At 37.4% G+C, this 22,122-nt stretch overlaps 1 long non-coding RNA gene across 1 annotated transcript; it reads left to right on the forward strand.

Annotated features, from left to right (window-relative positions):
* Positions 1–3,341: 3,341 nt before the first annotated feature.
* On the forward strand, positions 3,342–11,863 carry LOC120358815. The gene is made up of 2 exons (XR_005575694.1): positions 3,342–10,828; positions 11,489–11,863. It is a non-coding gene; the product is annotated as an uncharacterized LOC120358815 (long non-coding RNA).
* The last annotated feature ends 10,259 nt before the right edge of the window (positions 11,864–22,122 follow it).

The raw sequence follows: 22,122 nt of genomic DNA on the forward strand, positions 1-22,122 counted from the left end.
TCCGCAGTCCGAGAGATGGGATGTGTCACGTGGTAGGAAAAACTTACAGAGCTAATAAATTATACTTGTAATTAGTAGCGTTTTGAATCAACACAAATGGCTGACACACACATACACACACATTCGCAGATACACACACACACACACACACAGATTCGTATTCGTACTCGCAAACATACACACGTACCACACACGTAAACAAGCGCGTGTGTCGTATACCTACGAATAAGTGTGCGCAATGTAACTAGACGAGCTTTAGGCTACTCAAAGGGCTCGAATTCGTTGAATGGGAGATAAAGGGCGGAGATAAAGACGATGCGGTATGGTATCGCTCGTGACTTAATTAAGGACGTTAAATAGCCGCCCGATGTTGGCATTTAGCTGGTCTAAATCACAAAGGGTTCGTTTCTACTAATCATAGTACTGTTGAGTTTAATCGATTGTGAGATACTTTATTATTATACATATGCGTAGGCTATTTGTCGGGAAATCGTATTTGAAAATCGACATTTCTACCGAGACGTTTGTAAGGTGTGTGTTCATGTATGTGCGCGGTAGCAATCCGATCGGTACCCACTTGGCAGTTATCACGTGGCGAACGACGAAACACACACACATATAGTACACACAGGCGCGCGTAATGTGCCTTCCAGATTCACGTGCTAACACGTGCATAACGGGAGCAGGGCGCGCGGAGAACTTTCATTCCCTTAATTAAAAAGTCTCAAGGAGGAGTAGGGCGCGGCGCAAAATTCGCGGGTTATAATTGATCTGAATTGTGAAGGAAAATTCTTTCCCGATTTACCGTCCAAACTCCGCGATGGAAATGAATTAAGACGCAATTACTTATCCTTAATGAAACACATGCATATTAATAGCAGATGTCTGGCAAGTTCCGCGTCCGAGTTTCGAGATCGACTCGGGGTGCAAATCGCCCCATCGGGGTTGAATGCATGACGCCCTTCGCGAATGCAATCTGCTCTACCGTCCTTTCTCGTCGCGGATCTCTCCTTGTCGGTCTGACCTTAATTGTAGACTAACCTAGATTATAGAAGTCGGAGGCAATTCCGACGAATGAACAATCTCAGAAACGATAAGGCTCTCGTGCTTTGTCATTAAGCCTCGCGAATCACCCCTTCTTGTCTCGTTGCGAGTTTTCAATATTCCACCGTTATCTCCTTTTACACGGAGTCACCTACGTACAGATAATTGGAATCCCTAATTTTGGAAACTGTCAGCAATTATGTCATCGGCTTAATAGCTTAAGTAATTAAGCCTATGAAAGTAATGGAATTATCTCAGAATCAATAATACTACTCTCCTTCCTCTTTTAGTAAACAAATTATTAATTAATGAAAGTATAATCAATTGTGCTTTTTCTTTTACCAATTCGCGTGTGTTAAAAATGAACTTCTGTCTTGAAAAAAAAAATCACAAAAGATCTCGTAAAAGGAGAATCGACAGATGGCAAATTGAATGCGCAAGGGGTGAAATATTACGCAAACCGACGTAAATCCAGAATTCCTCGCACGATAATTCGCAAATTGGCGCCGTTGCGTACGCTCGATTAAAACGTTCAAAATAATTTGCAAAGCTGCTCATAAAAATTCTTCACGCTCGCTCGCAATCGAACGAAACGTAATATTCGGTATTAATGTTTTCAGAGCGCGATATTGTTTCCTGTCGGCGCGCGTGTCGATGTGTTTGCCGGAGCGATAGCGCATAACGCGGTTAGATGGCTCAATAACCAGCGATGTATGCTTCTGGTGACCCGCCTCGCATCGATCATCCGCATTCGACGAGATATCATTTCCTCTCTCACTGAAACTTTCCTGAAAATCTCGCCCGCAGATAGCGATTGGACAGGTGTCACCGACACATTTCGCGCCATCGAAAAATCTTCTCGTATCGCCGGGACACCTGCTCTTCGATTACATCAGAAATGTACGTTTTCATCGACAGAGCCTGTCAATCTGTCAAGTTTTTACTTATATTTTTACCATAACTTAATTTTATAATGATATACGCATATATTTCTCAGTTGTCTCGGGAAAAGTTGCTTGCTAAATGATATGTCAAGTCACTTACATCAGTCTCTTATACATGAACGTTCGTAGAAAACGTAAATATATTTTGTAATTTGGATAAAAACGTTTGACAATTTCTTTTAAGCATTTACTACAATTTTTAAATTCATTTAATTGTAATCATTAATTTAATTCAGTTGACTTTTGCACTTATCACTTAAGTTGAATCTTAAACTGGTCGCCGAGTTGCTAGACATGGTGCTTTAAATTGCACAAAATTTCTGTCGTTGATGAATATGAGAGTCGTTAAAGGAGCGCTCCCTTGGACTTTTTTTTCTTCCTATCGAAAATCGAGCACAGTTACGCGATAGTTCGTCGTTGGCGCGTATAAACTGCCGCATAGTCAATCGCGAATTCCCCGCAGAAGCTTCGAAAGAACCCGTCGACGGGTTGCTACTCGCCGTAACGAGAATGTTATACACGTACGATGTACAAGTCCTGATTTTGTAAAAGCAGCAAAACATGTTATATCTAGAATAATAAAAGTGATATATATGAGGTTTTATAAAAGCTATCCTGTTTCTGGAGAGCAACTGTTTCTTGCCCGACATTCCACACGTCTTTCATCTTCTTTACGTCATAGCCACTGGAAAATTTTCTGACGCGCACAGCAGGTTCGTAACTACAAACTGTAGAAGTTTCTTGGGAAAAGCAGTAAAACGTCTTGGGGATTCTTTGGCAGCACCAAGCACCAAGATGCAGTACTCCAACTGACCTTTCGCTCGAATTTCATTTTGTTTTGATTTCAAATTGTTCTTTCATTGCATACAGATGCGAAATCTACGTGGAAGCGGAATTTAATTTCCTCCCCAAGGAGCAATTCATTATAACGGAATAATTGCATATTTGATTGCAGCTTTAACAACCCCGAGTAAATAATTTTTCATTCAGACTCTTACGTTCTTTCAAGTATACTTTAACGTACGGAAGAGTAAAAAATTGTTAAATCGAGACTCTCAAGTATGATAAGAAAAAGCCGCTTTAGAACGTTGTAAAAAGTTTCTCTGGTAAAGGGAGAGGATAAGCCGCGAGCCTTCAACTGTCAAAAGGCTCGTATAAGTAACGTCGTAAGAAATATTTAATCAAGCTTTTAAGCGATATGTTATATAAAATAGGAAGCGCTCGTTCAACATTTCAATATTTCATTGCAACTTTACATTGTGAATTTTCTTTCTAAATTAAAAAGAAAGTCTTTCTAAGTAAAAAAAAAATAATTAAAATAAAATGATTTTTATATTATATTTTACGTAAACAGTAAAACAAAAATGTTTATTTAGACATGTTTAAATTTTAAACATTTAACATTTAAATTCTATTTAAAATTTTAAATTCTTTATATTTGATTGTTATACAGATAACATTAATAAATACATATTCATTTTACTTCGTGTTTAGTTAGACACGCTGATAATACCGAAGATTGCGTACCAATATTTTATTTAATGTACGAAACTGTCCTGTTTACGATTACTAAAAATTCTAACCACTGCTCATGACAGCCGGGCACGCAGTCTCCTTTATCTTTTCCGTGTTTCTCGCCAGCCTTCACGGCCAGTATCGTGTGTGTTACGAGCGCTAAATCTGCACGTATCACACGAATTTTCCGGAGAAAGACTGTTGGTTTTGCGAAAGCGCTATTGTAGATCCTATAATGTTCTCCATTTCCAGGGCGAATCCCAGGAGTTCTATAAAACGTGTAGAACGAGTACTCGAGTTTTCTACCGACTGTTACTTCTTGAGCAACATTTACCGTTTACGAGCGTCTTTTCGCGCCGCCACTCGTCTTCTTGCGATCAATGCTAATTAATACTACAGGCAAGTTCCGTAAACTCTTGGTGCTTTTAGGGTCAATCACGAAATTAGAAATTTTACCTACACATTTCTTGCCGTTCTACCCCGGATTAATGACGGAGATCGCTATAAATCCGCAATATTATCCCTTAATTATATCGTAACACGCAAATTTGGCGTGGTGACTCGCTTAAAAATGGAATTCTTCGATCCGGCCCGACCGCGAAAGCTCCGCCCCTCCATTCACGTCCCGTTAATAGCGACCGCACTTGAAATTGCATACACGTCGCCAGTTTAAATCCCGGATGTTAGTGGCGTAGTGACGGCACCCGGTCGATCTCCCATAATCGGGCTGTTTTTATTCCGTCCCAGCCATTGATCGTGTGCGCGGCCCCCTTTCTTCCATCCATTCCGTCGATCGACACCTATCACGCGACCCTTTTTCCATTCCTGATCCTACCTAATCATCGGAGGTCTGCGTCATTCTCCACGAACGACGATTGCTTATTTGCAAGGGTGTGGCGCACACCCCGGTGTACGTACCACCGTTCCTCCATTGAGTTTCTGGGCGCGGTAAAGACTTGAATGAACGCCCTTAACTTCGTCGTCCCACGTAACGATCCCTGTGTAAATTAGCGTTTCTTAAATGCCCACGATATCGCCGTATGTTACGCGTATGCGCGATTTCCAAGCGTATTCCAAGATTTTACTCAGCAGCGACATATTTTATTTCTGACAAATCCTTGATCCTCCGACGGAATTTTTACACACCTCTTCGATTCACATAAACACGCGCGCACACTTTTCCATCTAACAATGACGAGCTGAAACGGTTTTCTCGGAACTTCGAGCGAGTCGAGAATATTTGCATCATTAGCTCTGGCTTAAATTTCAGGCGTACGGTTAATAAGTTCGCGCAAAAAATCTCTAATATCCAAGAAAAGCTATATCGAGAGAGGAAAACCATAATTCACGAAGCGGATCTCGCGCTCGCTGGAGGACGGAGAGGATAGGATCCTCATAGGATCCCTCAATACACAAGAACTTCAAAGCTTCGGAGGGAAAAGAGACCGAATGCTGCTCGCAGGTACTCGGAGGGACGATTCATCGGAGAGGCTTGAAAAGAACGTGGAAAAGGAACGACGACCTACTTTTATCTCCCACGCAGACCACGATTTTTTTTTCTTTCTTTTTTTTTCTTGCCACGAGCCGAGGGACAGGTTCGCAAGCTAAGGACAAAGGGCGAACGCGTTCTCCATCTTTCTTCGGGCAAAAGATCGGATCTACCCCACCACGCTAATACTTTTCGCAAACACGCAGATCCCGTTTAACGATTATGCATATTTGCCGATTGTGGGGTCTCGTCTCCAAATATTCGAGAATTCGATGGATTCTCGAAGCTGGCTGTTCGACAGCTATAAGTAGCTGCGACCTTTCGAGGCTGCGGAATATCGAAAGTTCGCCAAGTTCATTATATCCCGAACTTCGCGGCGTATTGCGGCTCGGCTACTCGGTACGTATACTTTTCAGTAATCGATAGTTCGGAAGTACCGGAAGCCTCTACCTCAATATACGCGCGCTGCAATTTGGATCACACCGGCAGGTTTATATATGTACATTAAATTCGCGTATTATGAAAATAGTTTCCCTACGGAAAAAAAAAAAATTGCAGAACAGTTTCATTATACAATTGCCGCGTGCGGCAAACGGTCAATCTTAGAAAATAGTTATTGTACATAATTATTTTCTAAAATCAAATGTGTAAACCGTTCGGTTAAATGTCAATTAATAAAAACGAATATAATTTTCAAGTGTGTATTTTCATTATGTGCAATAGCAGTTAAATATAACTTGAAATTCACACCGCTAAATATAACTTGAAAACTTGTACTTTACAAAACTATTAAAAAGGCATTACTGAAAGATATATTAGAGGAAAAAAGTTGAATTGCATTATATGATCCTCTAAAGCCTGTTAAAGTCAAGCGATGTTTAATTCAAGAGAGTCACCTGAACTCTCCTCAGTTAATTTTAAATAACGTTTATGACAACGGGTACTTTCGCAAACTCATTTTCTTTAATGGCAAAAAGAAAAATGCCTTCTGTCACTGTCCCACCCAACGATTCATATCTTTCTGCTCCAAATCAGGGACAATAAAAAATTCAAGCGCGCGTGAAGGCTAGCGTTTCACCAGTGGGATTTTTAAGCGGGTCACTCGCGGCATAAAAAGGGTGACGAAAGGAGAGACGGAGTCGCATTAGCCGATCAGCATTATAGTTTACAGGCATGATGAGAACAACTTTGACCTGGATCGCCGGCATTCACCATGCATAACTACTACTGACCGCTCTCCTCTCTCATCCCTCCTTCCCTTTCAACTCCCTTCGTATCGTAAGTTTGCACACCGTCAGTTTGCACTGTGTCTGCGCCGCGTGTCGTGCATCCCCGCGACCACTAACGCGGCCCCTGCATATGCACCAACGTGTCGCGTAATCCGCGATAGAACCGTGCGCACGGTATGCACGTCGACGATCTCCTCCCCGTCGTCGACGTCGTCGCCAATAAATCCGCATAGATCCATAGATTGCGCGGGGATTAATCTCCCTCCCGGATGGGGGTGGGGGGGGGGAGGGGCGGAACGCTGGTCCCCGGTATAAATAAATCGATCACGTAATGCTACAAGTCGGTCATGTTTTTAAAGCAGTCAAGGTGATGTATATATCATCCAGCTGTCCCTTTTCGTCGGACCGACCCCGTGCTTCTCTCTCTTCTCGAGGCTAGTGTACATCTACTATTCACTTAATCATGCAACCTGCACTGCAAATTATACAGCCGTTGACCTACATATCGCCAGGTATAACATGCCAATTCCGTTCCGATGCGTTCGCGTGAAAACGCGGGAGTTTGTTTAGCTTCAAGGACGCACGCGCATAAAAGTATGATTTATCTTTCGTTTATTAGAAAAATGGTTCGCGCCGACATTTTCTGTACAGATAATGGAATATTTTCATTATCTTTGAATCGAAAAAAAAGAGGTAGAAACTTAATTTTATAAATTTTTATATTTCTTTCTGCCTTCGAAACGGCTTCAAATTAAAATTACAGCGATGTAAATACAAATTATGCAAACGCTACAATTCATAATTTTATATCCTGAACGAATAAAAAATTATATATCACGATATGTAAAATTTTATTTCCATCTCTTTATCGTCCGCAGTTATCGATAAAATATTCGAGACTTTATTTGTATACGGCATTCATTTTCACGTTTAACAATGGTAATAATATTCCGTATGCATTGGAACAAAAGTGAAATTATTCACGACGGAAGGAACCCGCGGTCGCGAAAATCATGTAAACTCCCGCGCTTCGTCGGTATCGGGGGCTCTTTGTTTGCCACGCTGAAGTGGTGCTTGCGCGAGATCGACGCCCAAGATTGTCATTCGCGAGCACGGGGCGCCAAATATCGATTTCAGATTCCATACTGTCGCGTAACTTCGATGTCGCGTGCCCTACTTTTTTAGAGGGCTATCCAGAACCATCAATCGATTGTACATGAATTATCGATCGCCGACTACAAAAATTGAAAAAAAAAAAAACTATATACAACGCAGCGCGAACGTAAAACAAACTTGAAATTTTATTATAATCGTTACGTATTCTTTTATTCGATATTTTACACTGTCTAACGTTATGCTTACGGATCGTTACCGTATACGTTTTCCAATTCGAAAACCACAGTCAATATTCTTATTTCATCATGTTGCATCACCACATTACACCAGTTATTTCGGTATTCAAAGACAGAAATTAGAAATTCTGAAATAATATACGACCGTGTAGAACGAAATGTAATATTACCCGCGGATTATTTAGTCTAAATTTTGAATTAGTGCTTTGCTGACCTGGAAGCACGATATTGCTGTGTATATGAACTAAAATTAGGGGTTCGAAGCACTGCAGTAGATCATAATTAGCAATTTCTTCGCGTACAAGACCCGCTAGCCCGGGTATCTCTCAAACTCCGTTTCGCCAAATTATTCCATAATACGTATATTTCAAGCACTCCAGGAATTAATTAAATTAATACTACCTCGTAATCATGATTTTTTACTGGCGGCCTCTCAGCGTATGTTTGAATACTTCATTACTACGTCAGTATAATGTATTCATGGAGCTTCAGCTGACATTTCATAATGATAAAAAAAATTCCGTGCTCAAAATCATAATTAAAGTTTCGGAATGTTATACGACATTCAGAAATACTGTGCAAACACAACCACGACTCTCCTTTCTCTCACTCGAATGCGTGTAATTAAAAAAAAATTTTTTTAATTACACGCTAAAACGGACTATCGTTGGGAACATCGGATGGAATTTTGTAATTTAATATTCGTCACGAATCGAGAACGACGTCACAAATTTTTACAAAACGGAACGGTTGCTTCACATCCCGCGAACCTTCAACGTTTTATCCCGGCACCACCGCCGCCGCGCCGCGCCGGCCGATAATCTCTCTCGGCAAAGTGATTTTCCACGTCCCGGCGCTTTTCGCTATTCTTTTTCCATGTCGCGGTACGCTTTGATCAAGTTACGTGACGGCGATTGTATCACTGCAAATGATTGTACTCTCTGAAACTTTTTCAGATGAGCTCGTCTCCTTTCGAAGTATCTCGGTTAATTCACACGCGCCTGGTAACAGTAATCTAAGTCAAATTAGGGTTGGTTCATACTGTATATCTATACGGTGACAGGCAGGCAATTTAATATCGTTGTATATAGTATATTAACGGTCAGGAAAAACCGGGAAATCACGGAAGAGTCAGAGAATTTAAAAATCACCAGGTGAAACTGGAAAAAGTCGGGAAATTCAAAAATTTATTAATCCAAGATAAAATTACATTACTGTAGATCAATTGTAAATTTTTTAACTTTTTATTTTTAACTTTTTCTTAATTCATAAATATAATTTATAAAATTATTTAAAAAACATTGTAAATATTTTTTAATTTTATAGTGCAAAAAGATTTGCAAAAAAGAAAAATTAATATATTAATGTTTACAAGTCAAGATATAATTCTATATACGTTAACGATGTTTTACAAATCACAGCAAGATTATGAAAAGTTATATAAAATATTTAGAAAATGCTTTAATAATCATGTATTTTTTTAACGCGAACGGATTTATTGCAAGAGACGTTTTATTTATCTTTGTATCGTATACAAATATTGTTAAAAATTATATACAGTGTCAAGGTAAACAAATTTTAATTAAAACGGCAAAAGTAGAACATAATGTTTCAGTAAAACAATTAAATCTCAATAAATAATGTGCAAGATCAAAACTACAATCCAATCGACACTACAAACGCTTCGAAGCATTCTTTGATTCATAAAATTCTTTGTTCGAATCAGTCAAATGCTTCAAAGCATTTGTAGCGTTGAGATATTTAGGAAATAGATGAAAAGATAAAGGTTCTCTCTTAAAAGGTTCTTCTCTTAAAAGTGCATTGAAATTGAAAAGATAAATGCTTCTCTGAAATGTGCATTGAAGTTTTTATCTTATAAATATTTTAAAAATACGTTGCAAAAGAAATTAAAATTTCATTTCATATTATCATTTTTCATATATTAAAAAAATTTGTAATTAATAAAAAAAAATTCTAATATTTTTCTTCATTTTTATTAAGTGCTACTTTTTAGCTTTCAGTAGAGAATTTTTCTAAAAAGTGTGTCGGGAAAAAATCAAGGAATATTTTTCCTATTTCACTAACAACCCTGTATTATCAGACAATCTTGCTAAGTAGTTTCAGACAGATTTCTTAATATCGTATTAATCAACTTATTAAAAAAAAAGCAAAATGTTTAAAAATTATGTTCTTAATGCTAGGTTGCTGTTGCTATTTTATTTGAAGAAGCGGAAAAATTCGTAAAAAAAATAAATTATATAATAATGTGGATACCTAAAAGTTTTTGATAAAAGAGAAAACCAGAATGAAAATTTTACACATCGTGTAATTAATAGATGATAAAGTGGTAATGTCAAACTGTTATCACCATAATTTTTACGTCCAATCAATTAAATAAAAATATTCTTCATTTTAAATTAATAAAAAAATTTAATTTTTTATCCACTTTGGATATGTTTGACGGATGCTAGTAAGAGTCATGTGTTCACATTGTAAGCTTCCGTCGCGTCGTCAGACCAGCATCGACCATCAAAATATTCTCTCCGAGATTACCGGCCGTCATCTGATGGCGGCTAGAAGTGACGGTGACGTGCAATATGGATATTCTAATGTAAATTGTAAATTGCATAATGTTTTAGCAGCAGCTGAAGCTTTAAGTCTACCTACCACCGTATAGTGTACGCGTAACGTATAGTGTGAATCCATCCTTAGAGTAATTTTCCGCGTCATCATTTCGTCTTAAAGTGATGGCGTATTACTTTTTTATACGAAATTAACGATTGCAGCGCACATAAACAATTAATGCATGTGCGACGCTGTTTTCACAGGGAGAGTAAAAGCTCCGTAAATCACCAGTGGCCATTTGCCCAATTACGAGCGTGCCTTAAATCCATATTTAATTTTTCACAATTAGCAAAACTGTTTCGATGGACGCACGCCAAATGTGTTCGGCCTAATTATTTTCCTAGCGGCCACACAGGTCGAAATTCGGAATCGTGGATGGATCTTCCCGAGGGGAAAAACGACGCTGGCGACGTTCGACGGCATCCCCAGCGGACGCTGGAAGATTCAGCAGCGCGCGCGATCGGGCTTGCTGCCAAACCAATTCAGCTGCAATAATATTTGCATAAACTGGATTCGTCGTGTCTGATGCATAAATCACGCAGCGACACGCGGCGGCAACGGTCTCTCTCGCCCCATAATAACGACTACGGAAGAAGCGGCCTTTGAAGCATGCAGTGCCGCTTGGTTCAGGTACGCCGTGCGATAAGTGAATCGATTTGCAGGAAATCGAGCCGTTTATAGCATTCCGTACTATCCGCTTCGATAAATTTTATTTGCCCGTAGGCGGCGAACGTATGCTCTACACATTATACCGCTGCCATTTGTAGAATAACTCTTATTGCGCTCCTGTAAATTTTTTATGCGCGGTTAGCAACGTAAATGTGCATAAGATTTAAATGATCGCATAATTTTCTTACATACATTGAGAGAAATCGTTTGGTAAGGTCAACTAACGTTCGGTTGAACAGTGATCAAGTGAATTTTGTAGTTACTGGTACTAAGAACTCAATTACATTTAACAAATTTTTTTGTAATTTGTTATATGAAAATAATTATTTGGTTAAGGCTACAAATTGTTCCGTCAAAGCAACTATATATTTAGCAATTATAATTATAAAACTCATTTGATCGCTATTCAACCAAACGTTGGTTGATTTTACCAAACATCTCTCTCAGTGTACTACGTTACGTTTATAAAAAAAGGACCTTTGTTTCGAAACAATTATTATAAACCAATTTTGTCATTCCCCATTCAAAACTCTAAGATAAACTAAATTAAAGAATACAGATCTTATTTATAACTTTTGTTTTGCACCGGTCTCGCTGACAGCGACTTCTGTATTGTTTCAGCACCGTAAACAACGCTGTTGTTCTTGCTGCAATTCCCACCCAGAGTGTCATTCAATCGGGCGTATTCTTCGTGATCGCCCGTAACGGATAACGGAAAGGAGTTCTCCAGGGCTTTTTAGGCCAGAGAGGATAGAAGACAACGGCAAAACACTCTACGACCGTATAGACGTGAGTTGGCCGAAATTGAAGAGTTCAAGAAGAATGTTGGTTCTATATCACCAAATTTTTCATGGAAAACAATAAACTGATTCAAGTGCGACGTTTATATATCACGGTTTTCTTATATTACGATAAAAAAAAAACGAATCAATGCTATTTATTTATTGTAATAATTGTAATAATTTATACTTTAAAAATATGAATAATATATACTAACAGACGCTTTAGATGTTACGTAATAATATTATCGCTCATTTGGTACAATTAACTTCGAAAACTTTACAGCTTGAATATTTTGAATAAAAATTTTGTAATATTATTGTTAAATACAATTTTGATATAACGATTTAATTTATTGATTACAGAAGTATTCATAACTTAATGCATTCAATTCTTATAAAAATCCTTTATACTTTTCAAACATCTCATTTGCTACAATAACGACACAACTCAGAAATTGTCACTCAAAAATGACTTGTAGCAAATGAGCGATATATTGTTAAATTAAAAACATTGATATAGAATGTTTCCCTTAATAACAACACAAGGCAACATAATAATATTGCTTAATAACAAAGAGGACAAGCTCATTATTTGCTATGCAATAAAGGAGAGATAAATGGCCAAATAGCAAGCGAAGATGTTTAATCTCTATAAATTATAATTTAATCTAAAATAAATTAAGTACCATTACAAACATATTTCGGCTGTACTTCATCAGCGTTGAGAATCAATCAATAAAATTACATTGTACGAACATTTCGCAACGAGCGCAAAAATATAAATAATTTATAGAATCAATCTATAAAAATCATTAATATTTTCGCGCCTGTCGTTAAATATTCATACAATGTAATCTTATCGATTCTCAACGCTGATGAAGGCAAAGCGTAGTCGAAATACGCTCGTACTTGTACGCAATTTATTTGAGATCAAATAATACTTGAAGATTAAACATCATCTTCTTTTCGCTATTTGGCCGTTTATCTCTCCAATACTCTTAATACTTTATTTTATTATTAAAATAAATTTCAACATTGTCTCTGAAATTTCCTTCTTATCGATTTCAAGCTTGGAAGGACGGAGGTCATATCTTGCATAAGATCGGTATTCGTCAGTAAGGAAGCTCCTAGTTGTAAAATTTGATTATGACAGCGCACTTTTCGTAGCTAATAAAAAACAGTTTTATGGAATACCTGTGTAAAGGGCGGCAAATGAGAAATCGATTCTCGCAGCGAGCTTACGAAGGAGTCGCGCGGAATCACACGATGAGATTTTTATCGGATACCTCATAAAGTGGGAAATTACACGAAGAGAACTCGTTCTGTGCATTGCTTTGCTGCGCCATGAAGCAAATTGAAACATGAGATTTTTCAGATCGGTATGAACGCGATTACCATCCGCGTTATCGGAAAAGTATTATGGAAAGCGCGAAAGTATTTTCGATGTGAAACTCAAATGTTCTCATTGTCTATTAACGAACTGGAAAAACTTGATTTGTTTTGTAGAGATGAAATTGTAGAGATTGAAATATTTAATATGCGAACTGCGGAATGTACGAAATGTCGTAAAGTTATCGTTTAGACATATAACGTACTACGCTCGTACTCGTATTTCTTTCCATCTTAGCACTTAATATATTTTGAAGTGGAATATCGTGAAAAGCGTGCGAATGTATATTAGATTCCTTGGTTGGTTTAGCATAACGGCTTTGTAATCCAGTAAACTAAGAGGAACGGGCTCTCTTCCACATTTATTCCGCGAAGTTTCCCCACGGAACGAGTATAAGCGTATTTGGACTTGCAAAAATTTAACGACGCATTCACAGAAGGCACCGGAGCACTCCGGGAGCCTTGGTGGATCTCGTTTCGAATCCGCTCGCGACTCGGAAACTGCAGCGCCATGCACATTACGAGCGTAACTGGCACGGAAAAGTCCTCGGACGAGACAATTTGTCACGAGTGAGGGCGCGAGACAAAGACGCATATCGAACAACTCCTCGCCATCCCGGTAGCCGGAGGATACTCGACCGCTCTCCTTTATGCGACGTTGACGGAAGTCTGCATTCGTGCTGACGAGGCAAGCCAGGAACACCGCGGCTGAGAGCGGAAAATGCATATCCGTTCTAAGCGCTGTCGCATGACTGTCGGCAATATTTTGTAATATTGAATGATAGACGATTGTACGGAACAAATAAGAATGCAGAAAGACAACTTATATCAACGTATCGCTTCGTTTTTGGGACAAAAATTAAAAATAAAATTTAAAAAACGGAAATACAAACTAACTAAAAGATGTCCCCTATCATATGTGATCTAACAGTTTTTATAACGTCGTTTCGAATTTTGCAATAATTTTTTTCGTGAGATAAACAAAATTGAGTGTCTGACAAAATAAGAAATTGGCGATAGGCACTAATGTAGCATTTTCCTTTTCTTTTTTTTTTTACATAAGTTATCTGTAGAATATCGTGTAGAAAGTAACACGTGTAACGCCTTTACATTTTTTTGTTTATAAATGTAACGTCGTTACATTTTTACAATGACAATAACACGAATTTTAACGTTATTTTATAAATATAGAAACCGACGGAAAGATACTTAAAAATTTATTTGTATAATATAAATATTTGTTTCAAATTCATTGAAATAAATATTTGTTTGAATACGGCAAAATAAAATTTTATTTCTAACAAATAAATCAATTAATAAGAGAAAAAATGAAATGTATTTCACAGAAATGTTTATTTTGTCATCATAAACTGTTTGCAACTAATAAATGTAGAAAATGTCAAAAGTAACATTTGCTTCTGAATATCTCGACTTTCTTTCTCACGATCAGTGTAATACATGCGCATAGACTATAATACGTTGTGATGAATCAAAATCATTATAAATTTCATATGGAAATGATCAAATAATAATATAAACAATTGGATGTCACTCTAATATTTCGTGAAAAAGTAACGAATCGTTAGTTTTTAAGTAACAATAGTAACGCATTACTTTTTGCGATTAGCAACGATAACGAGTTATTTTTCATATGCAGTAACAATAACGCGTTACTTTTATGAATTAAAGTAATGTTTCTAACCTTGCTTACATGTTAAAGTATATGAGAAAGTTTCTAGAAGCTTTTTTACTTCGTACAAACGTTTTTTTTATTAATTTATGCAAATATGTTGCTCCACAGAACGTAACATGTAACACGATAATATGTAAAGATTAAGTTAGATTACTAATTCAATAAATAGACCTCATAATGCTGCACCTTTTGTTCTAGCTTATATTTTTTTACAATCTTATAGTTCATGAAGATCGATCATGTAATTTCACGTGAAACTTTTCACGTTCAATACATGTATAATCTTTCTTCTGTCAATGCAATACTTGTTAGCGTTGCATTGATAGAAGAATGGTTATATACGTATGAAACGTGAAAAGTTCCACGTGAAATTACATGATCGATCTTCAGAGCTCTCGGCACGCATTGCACATTTCGGCCAATTTTCAGCTTTGTTCCACCTAGCGCTATTTCCCCCTTACCTCACCAACCCGCGAACAGTACAAGTGTCGATCAGCCTGCGCACGGTGAGGCGGTGAGGTAAGAGAATAGCGCTAGGCAGAACCAAGCTGAAAATCGACCGAGCATGTCTGTCTTATCAAAAAGTGTGCTGATTTACGCTATAACTATTTTACATTTAAACTCGTATTATGAGAAAAATAATTATGATAAAAATAAGAATATAATTAAAACAGTTTTAGGGCGCTACAAATGTAAAATGTGTGTGATCTAATATTATCAAAATAATACTAACTATCATTTAAACTATGCAAAAGAAAATCGTGTAAATTTTATTCTCGCTTTTGCAGAATTCTTTTTTATAAGAAAAATCCATTATATTCTTTAATTGTCTAAGCAAATCAAGTTTTTTTTTATTAGTATTTATAAAATACAATGTTTAATTTCCGAGAGACAAAGAGGTGCCGCTTTAGAAGACTTATATCGGCAGTGACGACTTTCCTCTGTGTTGAAAACAAGGGAGAACAAGAAGAAGCCACATGAATACAAATATTACTGCAGCTAAATTTAATAACGCGGAGTATATCGCAAACAGAAAATTGCGATATAGTTGTAGACAAAATATTTATTTGGCATAAATACGAAACTCGTGGTCAACCGTTATTTTCACAAAAAGCGTGCAACGTGTATAACCGTTATATTGCGGTTACAAATAAATAAATAAATAAATAAATAAAAGTTTTATATATACATACATACATACATACATACATATATATATATATATATATATATATATATATATATATATATATAATATTAAAATTAAAAATATATTTAAGCCGCGGGCAATAAAACAGTGTGCTGTAACTCATGAAGAAAGATGATGAGATATAAAACTTTTGTGTTATCTTCTCGGAACATAAAAAGTTTCACGTTTTAGTCTCCGTAGCGTGACAAAACGTACCGCAATAATGCAGTAAGATTTACATTGAGCACTTTCACAAAAAGCGTTTTATTTTTCTGTGGAACAGTAGAAAGATATGATTTATATGACTGTCTGCCGCAACTATAATGCCTATAACACCTTTTGTGAGCATTTCCTAAGTGAAGAATATCGTGCTGCCATTTATTCTACGCAATTAACGATCGCCTTGTGTGTTTGAAATTCAAATTCACTGCTCGTTGATGTTTTGCAACAATTGTAACGGCCTGGGTGAAACGTCACGTACAACTAACCTGGCAAATCAACAGAATCACCGTATTTAATGAAACAACGCCGCGCAACGTTCAGCGCGATTATCTTTTTCGCTTTCTCACCACGTTTTTTGTCTATGTTTCTTTCCCTCTCTGTCTTTCTCTTTATGACCACATTTTATATAAAAATGAGAGACATTTTAAACTGTCCGTAACGACGGCGCTTCGTTTGTCCGCGGTCCCAGCCGTAACATAGAAACACACGTATGTATGTGCCCGTATATATAACTGTAAAATCGCTGTCGTTGTATTTGCGCTTTCCACGATCGTTAATGGTCGAAACGCCCTTTCCAGCCCTCGCGGACAAAGCGCGGGCAAAACTTCCGAAAGCTCACAACAGAAACCGGAAGTATGTCCCGTTGTTAGTATTTCCCGGTAGTCCGCAGGTTGCTTTTGAATACAGGGGTAAAAACAAGAATTTCGCAACAGTTCTCAATTCTGGTGGCATACCTCGGCGCGAGAAATACGGTAAAGTTGCTGAAATCACACCACTTTGGACATAAAGGCTAAAACTAAGAAATTATGAGAAACACTTTCAGTTTTCATACGTCACAATAAAGTATAACGTTTCTCCTTTCATATTTGTTCTTTTTTTTTAGAATTTTATGTCGTAACTTTTTTAATGACAATTTTTAATAATGCAATTCAGACAACTGGTCTCCTAAATTGCACCACAAGTTAATATTCCGCCTCCTGGAGCAATGCGACACGTTTTCTGCTACATTCTTTCTTCTAGAGCAAATACATGTTAGATAGGCATAATTTTATTAAGATTGGATTGGAATATCGTAAACTAAATATAAGCCAGTGTCATTAAGTTTTCAATAATATTGCAATAACATTGCTACATTATGGCAATGTTAATACAATGTACGCTCTATATGCTCTGTATGATTATTATATTTGGTTTTATATATATATTATATATTATATATACTATATACTATATACTGTATATATTATATACTATATACTATATGCTTTATGCTATATATAATCGCGATAGAGGCAACGGTGCGATTTAACAAAGCATTTTGTAAAACTTCATTTATTTAATTTACAAATAAGAAAAAAATTTAAGCTTTATTAATCTAATTTTAATAATATTGTGATCATTACAAATTATCAAAATCTAGGTTATTTATTTTAGCTTTTTTTGCAAACAAGCTACGAAATGTCAGAAACGTGGCGAAAAGCAAAGCAGCAAAGTTACAATTTTTCTATAAATATTTAATAACAAAATTTCTGTTGTTCTTAACATGTTGAGTACAATGAAGCGTGATGATAATGTCTCATAGTTCCTAAATAATGCCACAAAGAACGTACAAGTACTGTGGTTGAATTTATATGCGAGATGGTGCGATTTAGAAGCCGGTGGCGATATCAGCAACCTTCCCCTACATCGGTATCGCGAGATGCGAGCTGGAGCCGCGTCGCTAGACGCGACTTTTAAATCGCTCGGTGATACACTTTCTCACGTAATATTGCGCGTCGCTAATGTACGTTACGTGTCAGAGAGGAGAGTCGCTTACGGCGTGAGGATTACTCCGTACGCTCCGTACAATTGTATATTCATGGCACACCGTAGGACCGTGAGACGTGACGCTCTTACATTGTAATCCCGTAGGTACGGTGCAGCGCAGCGAGAAATACAGGAGTAAGAAAAAAAAAGCGAAGAGCCCGAGAGAAAATCTGATTACATCTGCCTCCTCGCACCGCGACGCGGCCGCGCATTTACACGTCTCGACACACGTCGCCGGCGCGTCAAGCACGAATCGCCCACGCACACGCTGTTTATTATCATTTACGCATGACTCACTCCGGAACACGTGAACGTGAGATGCGGGAGTGATCGAGAATGAATAGGTGACGGGGCTGCGACAGGAGCATCGTGGTGGACCTTGGGTGGTGTATCGACCTGCGCGCAGTAACGGAGTTGCGAGGAGTCGATAGTTGTAATCTTCCTGCTGACAAACGTTGTCGAACGTTCGCTCAACGGTCAACAAACGTAACATCACCGGGGTATATTTTTAAGCGAAGCACGCTCTGCTGCGCGCAACCACGGAAAGATAATTAATTGCAAAATTAATTATCATAGAGCTCGCGCGCGCATCCGCGCGTAAATTTGCATGCAGCGTGTACGGCACTCCGCTCCGGCGAGATTACATTAAAATACGTCTGGCAAGGGGGAAAAAAGCGTGGCAACACGAATTTAAGGCAACACCGAAATGTTTAAATTCCTTTTTCTGAAAGATATATGTTAGATAATGCTTAACACGTGTATGCCGAGCTATCGATATATATTCTTCTTCTTTTCATATCTGTATGTCATACTAATGGTCTTATTCTTAAATCCTTTATCGATTGCTGTGGGCGTATCATTCCCATCACTGGGGATATAGCGTACGTAATCCGATATAGTCTGTGTATGTACGTGTGCAAGCGCACAAATACAGACGCTCTTTCTTATACGTCCCTCTTCTATTGCGAACTTCCGAGAGTGCTACTGGTAGCGGTCCACTTACACTTTTGACGTATTTCAAGTCGAATGTAATTCCATGCAAATGGTGTTTTCAGCCTCCCTCTCGATATCTCATCTGCTTTGTCGCCTTTATCCACCCTTTTGCAAATATAGCGAGCGTAACTCTACGATTCTGCGGATTTATCCGTATACCGTATCTTATTTCTTGGATCAAGGCGTACGATTTCTCATATTGCGTAAATTTCTGTGAATTCTGCGTCTATCATATATTAAAATTTAATTTTAATAAAACTTTTCTAGAGAAGTTTCTCTCAAATAATCTCTTAAAACGAGTTCCTTACAGCTCCTTATTTCTCGTAAACTAAACATCGTATTTTATTAATACTGATAAAGATATGATTTTCTTAGAAGTTAATTTAATAAGTGAAAACCCAAAGTTCATACATTTGTGACCCTTTTCTATATAAAATCTATTAAAAACAAATCCTTCAAAAAAAAGAAGAAAATTTACACAATTTGCCTTTGCAAATTTCATAGTTAAAATGATAGTATAACATTAATATAATATTAGATCATTTTACATGTTTGCAGCGTCCTGAAATTATTTCATTTATATTTTTTCTCATCGAGATGTAGCGTAAATCAGCATACTTGTTGATAAGAAAAATTGGGAAAGTAAAAATTATATAAGATAGAATATTAGATCTATTAAGTTGGTAACCTTTAACTAATCTTAATACATGTCGCGCCACATGGGGCGTCTCGTGGAACAACAGATTTGCATAAATCGATAAAAACGTTTTACATTAAAGTGAAACGCTTCTAAGAATCCTCATGTTCATTAACTTATTATAATTCTCTTATAGGTGATTCATGTTGAAGGGAAAAAAAAGGTATTATTATGTCCACACCATTAAAAATGTCATAAAATTAAATGTACAATATTTTTAAGTTACACATTAAATTTAATGTATCTATAACTGAAAAACATGTTAGTGCACTTTTGACAACATTAAATTTATATTAAATGTGTGCATTAAATGTTTTTAATATACCTGCTTGAAATTTGCTTCCGTTATATTACATTAAATTTTGTTACCGATTTTTAACAGCGTACTATGTCGGTCTTGAGATTAATTTTTGCTTATCTTATAAAAAATGTAATTATTGCAAAATTTAAAACAATATAATAAAAACTTTACCATAGAAGGTACCATAGATTATTATTAATTTTTGCTTAGAAATATTCAATCCAAAAACAAAATGGTATGTTGAAATTGGCGATCGTCCCCTCTATACTCTTTAAATTTGTTTTATCGTTATATACCGTTTTCATTATTCATTGCTGTACCGCCTTTTTGCTACTAAATTATGAAAACGCCTGCTTTTCAGTTCATGTAAACTTTGCAAGTAAAGTGGGACATGCCAGGTGCGCACCATGGCTTTCGGTTTAACTCAAGAACTTCGTCCTGCTTGATCCTCTCCAGTCAACAGATAAAATAAAATCTTTGAATGTTTAACCAACCTAACGCAACGAATAAATTTTATTCGAGATCCATCGGAAGTTTTACTACATCGTAGCTTTGGTTACCGGAAATTCCGTTTAAAATTAGAACAACGGTTTAAATCACCGATTACTAAAAAATAATTTCTCCTATAGTAAACTATCGGTCATAAGAAATTTATTAAAACGCACGATAAATTGCGTATTTTGTCATATAAGATCTTTTTTTTACTCTTACACATTTGCAATAAGAAGCTTTTAAATACAAATCTGAAAATTGTAAGTAAAATTTTCAAAGCTATATCGGCACGAATATTTAATAAAGGATTATTAAACATAATAGCTGAAATTTAAGTGGAATTAAGTGGAATGCGGCTGATTCAGCGGGATGGAGCACGGAATGAGAGGTCAAGTGTTTCATAAAATAACACGCTTACTCTGCACCCTTGCCCGAGAGCGAGAGCGAGCGAGCAAGCGAGCAAGCGAAAGAGAGAGAGAGAGAGAGAGAGAGAGAGAGAGAGAGAGAGAGAGAGAGGAAGAGTGCGCGATACAAATAATATTTAAGATGTTCTCACAGGTCAATTTGTGCCCTCTTCTTGCAAGAACTTCCGTAATTATTTCCTCACTAAGCACGAGCGTGCAAATGCTCACGGAATTACGGAAAATATACGCTTTATAAATCGTATGAAATGCAGCGTAGAGTTTTCGACTTATTCTCCGATTTATTCTGTTTACCGTATTCAGCGAATTGTGTTGCATGATGGATCGTTACATCGTCCCTTTCAGCTTCATCATTTATGCGGGAATAAACGCACGCAGTTATCGACACGTGCAATTGTTAGGACGGGCGCGATACCATTTTATGCGGCATGCGGGTCGTATACGTCGCGCCGCGGAACACATGAAAAATGTAGGTCACTGATTTCAACGATCTTAAATCATTTATTGTGCCCGCGTCGGTAAATATATACTTACGCGACTCGCGCGTTATTGCATCGCCGCTGGTGATGTGTCTGTTGCAACCGTAAGGAAGAACTGTCGTCGTCGTCGTCGTCGTCGTCACGTAGATCGCGGTCGAACGACGACGGACTCCATCATTGTGAGGAGAGGAACTCCGGCGACGTTTCGCCGTTTCTTACAAGTGACACGAGGAGCTGAAACGGGGCAGTCGCTACCTATATAAAACGGAAAAGCAATCAACGGGAAACGGAGGGAGAAAAATCGTCGCGCATTGAGAGTCTGCAGCTGCTGTGCGCCGCACCCCGGCGCTCCTGAATCATTCATCATGGTACGCTCTCGCTCGCCGATTTCGTATCGCTTCCATCGAAATTACATCTTCGAAACGGGGCCACGGTCCCAGTCTAGTCTTTTTAATTGATTCAGAATGGACGCGCGTTGATAACGTCTCTCAAATTAATTCATCGAATATAGCGTGCTTCCATCATTCGCTCATCGAGAAAGGATCACGAGAAAGAATCACGAGAAAGGATCAATTGAGAAGTTCTCCATCCTCTTCGAGGCCACATAATTATTTGTTATGTATTATTTTAATCGACTTAATCAGGTATTCTGCAACTTTATTATTTGCCTGCGTGTATTAAAATTTTATAACTTTTCCGAAAATAATTTTAAAAATATATTCTAAACAAATATATGCTCTTTAATTTTATCGGAAATGTGTGTAATTATCACAAATTTACTCTGTATATT

The sequence above is a fragment of the Solenopsis invicta genome, chromosome 10, assembly GCF_016802725.1.
Source record: "Solenopsis invicta isolate M01_SB chromosome 10, UNIL_Sinv_3.0, whole genome shotgun sequence".
In the NCBI taxonomy this organism is placed as follows: Eukaryota; Metazoa; Arthropoda; class Insecta; order Hymenoptera; family Formicidae; genus Solenopsis; species Solenopsis invicta.